A 6,550-nucleotide genomic window follows, 5' to 3' on the forward strand; every position below is an offset into this window, starting at 1 on the left:
AAGGCTCAGAGATATAGTTCCTTCTCAGGTCAGGCTTGAACTGGCCCTGAAAGGAGGAGAGGACATACCAGAATAGAAAGGAAGAGAGAAAATATCCCATGGGTGACTTCTTGATTTAAAGAGTTGGCTTTTTGTATTCATAGATTGTTCCTTTGTTGTTCTAAAGAATAAGGTTCTTCTTTATCTTTTTTTAAGTTTTTGGTTTAATTCCAGTTAGTTAACATACAGCATAAAATTAATTTCAGCACTTCCATGCAATACCCTGTGCTCATCACATCAAGTGTTCTCCTTCATCCCCATCACCTATTTAAAAAAATAGTATCACTATATGAATTTTTGTGTCGTCCTGGTTCAGGGACCATGCTCATCTTCTCTGTATCATTCCGATCTCCGTGTATGTGCCGCACATTCATAGATAGTTCTGTTCAAAAAGACTTTTCAAAACACTCTCTGAAGGACCGAAAAAAAAAATCACATATTTGTGTACATTAGGCCCCAAATTTTAAAACTTCTTTATATTAATTTTCTAAACATTAAGAAACATAAGCAGACTAATTATTCTTGGCAGATCTTTATATACTTTAATCAGTTTCTTAGCTGTAGCAGATTCCAAAACTGTCACAAATATCTTTTTGAATAATTTGTTTTTATTAAGACAGTACTATTATTTTTAATTTTGCCATAAAGTTTCTTGCAATCCTAAAAGTTGAATTTTTGTTTAATAAACTTGGAATTACTGGCATTGCCAATTGACTTGTCTTTTAGACTGTGTTTTTTTTGTTGTTGTTGTTGTTGTTTTTTAAATTGAGAAAAATCTCCAGGTGGTCAGGTGAGGTCAGGCCAAATTCCACTAAACAGGGAAGACTTTTAATTCTAATTCCTTATAAGGAAGTGTACAAATATATCAGCTCAAATGTTCAAAGTTTCTATTTTTGGGTTTCCACCCAAAGTACTTTCACTTTGTAGAGGATCAAACTCATCAAATAAGATGCTTCTATTTGCCATGTTTAAAATGGTGGCCCAGAAGGGAAGCAACTGGGGGATGGGCAAAATGGGTGAAGGGGAGTGAGAGGTACAGACTTCCAGGCATGGAATGAGTAACTCATGGGAATAAAAGCATTCACAAGGAATAGAGTCAATGATATTGTAATAACGTTGTATGGTGAGAGATGGTAGCTTGTGGAGAACATAGCATAATGCATAGTGTGTGTCAACTATACTCAAATTTTTTAAACCTTAATAAATAAAGTAAATGTTTCATAAACAGCAAATGTTGTAAAATCATAAGTCTTCTCAATTTTATTTCTATTCTGAAAGAAAATATAAATGATTGAATTAAAAATAATGTTTCCATTAAAAGACTATTACCCAAAGTTGAAGTATTTCAAGATTTTATTGAATTTCAGGATTAAGGTTTATATATTCTGAGTTCTCATAGTCCCATTAGACAACATGTTTCCCACAGTGGCATTCCAGATCAATTTTTCTGCTTTTGTATTAATTTTCAGGATTGTCTCACTCAGATATTTTATTTTTAGTAATTACAATTTTTTAAAATCTTCAAAAACTTAAGCTTTGCAGTGTGCCAATTATTGATTTTTTTTTTTTTTTTTTTTTTTTTTTTTACAGAGGCTGACCTGCTGCCCTCCTGGCTCCAGTCTTTCCTACAAAGTGTGAAAAGTTGGCCTTCAGGGCCCTAACCCTGGCTGTGACCACCCTGGCCCAGGAGTTTCTGGGCCCCAGCCACCCACGAGCAGCAGCTGCAGCGCAGCCGACAAGTGGAACATGCCAAAACTTTAATAAAAGATGTTCAAGTGATTTGGAACAAAATGCAATTAAAGTCAGGTAGTTCATGGAGCACCTGGGTGGCTCAGTTAGTTAAAGCCTCTGCCTTCGGCCCAGGTCATGATCCCAGGATCCTGGGATCGAGCCCCACATCAGGCTCTCTGCTCAGCAGGGATCCTGATTCCTCCTCTCTCTCTGCCTGCCTCTCAGCCTATTTGTGATCTCCGTCTGTCAAATAAATAAATAAAATCTTTAAAAAAAAATAAATAAAAAATAAAATAAAATCAGGTAGTTCATGGAGCACCTGGGTGGCTCAGTTAGTTAAGCATCTGCCTTCTGCTCAGGTCATGATCCTGGAGTCTGATTCTCCATCTGCCCCTCACCCAACTCGTGCTCTTTGTCTCTCTCTCTCCGTAATAAATAAAATCTTAAAAATAAATAAATAAAATAAAATCAGGTAACTCATTTACCCTCTCCAAAAAAAGGTTTCAAAAACTTCATAGGACATATAGGTTGATTCACATAAAGTTTTCATATTTGTAAAATTTGCTCATTAACAGGTAACAAAACATTTACCTCCTCTTATATTTTTATATTCAACATCAGCTTTGTAACAAAAAATTAAATTTAATTATTTTAACACTATTTTTAAAAAATAGTTGTAAGTCTTACCAGCAATAGCTTCTATATTTGACTAGGGAATATTGTGGCTTTTGTGTATGGACACAGTTTGAGAAATACATTCACCACTAATTCCATATATATTTCTGTGCCCTAGATTTATTCACTTAGTGACAACACTGATCATTTTGAGGGCATGCTCCACCAAAGTCCATATTTACATAAAGTATATCATCACAAAGTATATAACTGGTTCAATGTTGAAAGTTTTAACTCAATTCTGGTAGTATTCAAAATAATGTCAGCAATTTCACCTGCGGAAGAATGAACCCAAAAGCTTTACTTGGTCCTATGGCTGGGTGGGTGAAAAATGATTTGGGGATATTATCTTCATGGCCTTTCAATTTGAAACATAGGACTCAGACTTTTTCCACTGGAATTCTTTAGGAGTTTTAAACTGTCCTGGATCCAAGGCATCCACTGTATGTCATGGCAGGCACACCTGGAATGGTCATGTACCATCTTGGGCAAAATTGAGAATGTAGTCTGTCTTTCTTTCTTTCTTTCTTTCTTTCTTTCTTTCTTTCTTTCTTTTTTCTTTTTAATTTTATTTTTTCAGTGTTCCAAGATTCATTGTTTATGCACCACACCCAGTGCTCCATGCAATACATGCACTCCTTAATACCCACCACCAAGCTCACCAAATGCCCCACCCCCCTCCCTTCAACAACCCTCAGTTTGTTTCTCAGAGTCCACAGTCTCTCATGGAGAAAGTGGTCTTTCAAGCTACTTGTCTTGTGTTCTGTGGCTCAGCTGAGAGAGCCAGTGGATCACACCAACATAAAACTGTCATCATTGAACTGCTACTATTTTCTTCCATACATGGAGCTGACACAGTTAATAGTTATTTCTTCAGTGTTTGCATTAATGTACACAAGAAAACTTGGTATTAAAAAAAATCAGAGAAATTAATTTAGAAGGATATTTATTTTTTTAAGTGCAGAAAAAGTCAAGCTTCCTGTTATTATATGTAAACACACCCTCTAGAGCGGCAGATATTAAATTATTGCATTCAGGCCTGGTCTTCATAAACTAGTAATTCTCCAGTGAAGGCTGATGCTTCTTCAGCAGATTTCTGTTTTCATGTTGCCATGTGGTCAGTGACCGCACCACAGCCTCTGGGGTGGATGGGGACTGTGGAAAGACCTCGTGTGCAAGTTACCCATTCATCATCAACTCCCATGAGAATGAAGATTTAGTCCTTGAATGTGCATTCAATAGGCCTCAAATTTGCATTCAACAAGCTTTCTTCCTTTTGAACTCATTTTTGTCAAAAAGGTTAATTGCAAAAGAAAAAAAATATACCCCCAAACATTCAGATGCTGGCTATAGAATTCTATCACGTATATGATGACAAAATCAGCAAAAGCCTTCACACCACTCACCACATGATCCATGCAGGATCACCCAGTTTTCAGTTCATGCGCACATTTCATGTAGACCTCACAGAATTCCCCATGTGTGGCATGGATCCCCCCAGCCAGTAGCCTGGCAACTTTATGCCTCGTTCAGGTGGTAGCAGGCATGATGGCAAGGCCAGGTCACAATTGGCTGGCAAATATTGTGGCCACTAGGGCAGCAACTTGAAATCCCTCCTGCCAGTACCACTCAAGACCGGAAAAACCTAACCACCCCACACAGCTTGTATCTGAACCCATTTCCTCACTGAGCACCCAACATTCCTCCCTTGAGAAGGAGGAATCTATGAGTCATGTCTTCAAGGAGTGATTTAACAACACAGTCCTCTGAGATCTCTCTTCACTCTGTGAACTCTCAGGGTTCTAGAAGAGATCAGAGGGGAAGTGTGCACTACAAAGCAGAAGGCCACCAAGACCAACCTAACCAAGTGCTATTTATTATTTTCATGCAACAATCAATATTAATACTTCAGTAGCCAGTGAACAATCAAGAGGGAATATTAAATTGGATGGAATGCTGGGTAACAGGTAAAACCTGGAGATGGTTGCCAGCAAAATGAGACATAAGATTTGTTGTACTGTAAGTAAACAAAAAGAAATCACCTAAGCAGAACTTTTTTCTTAAAAAATATTTTAATTCCCAGAGGTGTCTGGGTGGCTCAGTTGGTTAAACATCCAACTCTTGCTTTGGGCTCAGGTCATGATCTCAGGGTGATAAAATCAAACCTTGCATCAGGCTCCATGCTGGGCATGGAAGCTGTTTAAGATTTTCTGTCTCTGCCTCCCTCTGCCTCTCCCCAACACCCCCACCCTGCTCCTGCTCTCTATTAAAAAAAATTTTGGGGGCACCTGGGTGGCTCAGTGGGTTAAGCCGCTGCCTTCAGCTCAGGTCATGATCTCAGGGTCCTGGGATCGAGTGCCGCATCGGGCTCTCTGCTCAGCAGGGAGCCTGCTTCCCTCTCTCTCTCTCTCTCTCTCTGCACCAGCCTTTCTACCTACCTGTGATCTCTCTCTGTCAAATAAATAAATAAATAAATAAATAAATAAATAAATAAAATTGTTTAGGTTTCCATATTATAATGTTCAATTAAGTTCTTGGTTTTATTACATGCTTTTTTTTAGGGAAAAAATGGGGGGCACCTGGGTGGCTCAGTCGGTTAAGCGTCTGCCTTTGGCTCAGATCATGATCTCAGGATCCTAGGTTTGAGTACCGAATTGGGCTTCCTGTTCAGCGAGGAGTCTTCTTCTCCCTCTGCCTGACGTTCCCTCCTGCTTGTGCTCTCTCACTCTCACTCTCTCTCTCAAATACATAAATAAAAATTTTTAAAAACTCTGCTGAAACAAGTATATTCCAAATGATAATTTATTAGCCTGAACCAAATGAAGTTGCCATCTTTACAGTTCAAAAATAGTTAAATCTGAACAACTTTGTCTTAATAGTCTTAACACTTCAAGACAGTCCAAAGTTGAGAAGCCATGTTGTTGAAGCTGAAGAACAAGAGGGACTTTTGGAGGAAATACACGAAGAAAACATGGAGAAAATATGAACATTACAGGAAAGGATTGAAAAATGGAAGATCAGGGCTAGAAAAATTATGAATAGATCTTTGCTCTAATTATGTTCCTCACATTTAATGAAATGTGTCTTAAGTAAGAGCTACCCTGAAATATTCTCAAGAGGGTATGAGTTCAGAAACCAAAAAGAAACCAGAGGCTCACAGAGGATACCAGTAATTTGTCTGGCACTTTGCAAAGTGAGAGAGAGAATTGAAAACCGAATGGGACCGATTAGACGCGAAAAGAAAGAAAAGCAAGAACAGATTCTCAGGGAAGCTTGGGCCTTGCCCTGAGGTGTACCAGTCACGCACTTAAAACCCTTTAACATCAAAACCCTGTTAAACACATGCTAACGCCCAGCTGGATGTGATTTCCAATTCTCCCCTTAATTTTTCTCAGGTGCTGAACTTGAAAAGCCCCCAGCTTCATGGGGCTCATGATATGGTCGAAGCTGCCTAACTCAATGCCATACCATAGAGGTATTTACGGCAACAGGGAGTGGGTGAGGAAAACCATCCTATTTTAATTTGGGACAGCAGGAAACCTGTGTATTAGAGAGAAAAGTACCTGTATTGTATGATTGGTCACATCACTCACAAACTAGCTGTAACACCTGACAGATCACTTCATTTCTCTAGACGTCATTAAGAACAGGGGAGTTTGGGCCAGAGAAATGGAATGTCCGTGCTATTTTCCTGAAATTGGAATCATGCAAAATTAGCAGATAGCTTCTGCCCCCATGTTCTTAGGTACCTCCTGGGAATAGAGAGGAAAAATAAAATAAGAGAGTAAAATCCCAGGAATCTTCGACTAATGTGGAAGAAGTTGCAGGATCAATAGAATCAGAACAGAGACAGAAAGTGGGGTCCGGGGGCACCTGGGTGGCTCAGTGGGTTAAGCCGCTGCCTTCGGCTCAGGTCATGATCTCAGGGTCCTGGGATCGAGTCCCGCATCGGGCTCTCTGCTCAGCAGGGAGCCTGCTTCCCCTCTCTCTCTCTGTCTGCCTCTCCGTCTACTTGTGATTTCTCTCTATCAAATAAATAAAATCTTTAAAAAAAACAAAAAAAGAAAGTGGGGTCCGAGGTCAGGGGAGATAGGTAGAGGATGAA

At 39.2% G+C, this 6,550-nt stretch overlaps 1 pseudogene; it reads right to left on the reverse strand.

The window, feature by feature from the left end:
* Positions 1 to 309: 309 nt before the first annotated feature.
* Positions 310 to 409, reverse strand: LOC131822927 (U6 spliceosomal RNA; annotated as a pseudogene).
* Positions 410 to 6,550: the final 6,141 nt, after the last annotated feature.

This window comes from Mustela lutreola, chromosome 1 (assembly GCF_030435805.1).
Source record: "Mustela lutreola isolate mMusLut2 chromosome 1, mMusLut2.pri, whole genome shotgun sequence".
Classification (NCBI taxonomy): domain Eukaryota; kingdom Metazoa; phylum Chordata; class Mammalia; order Carnivora; family Mustelidae; genus Mustela; species Mustela lutreola.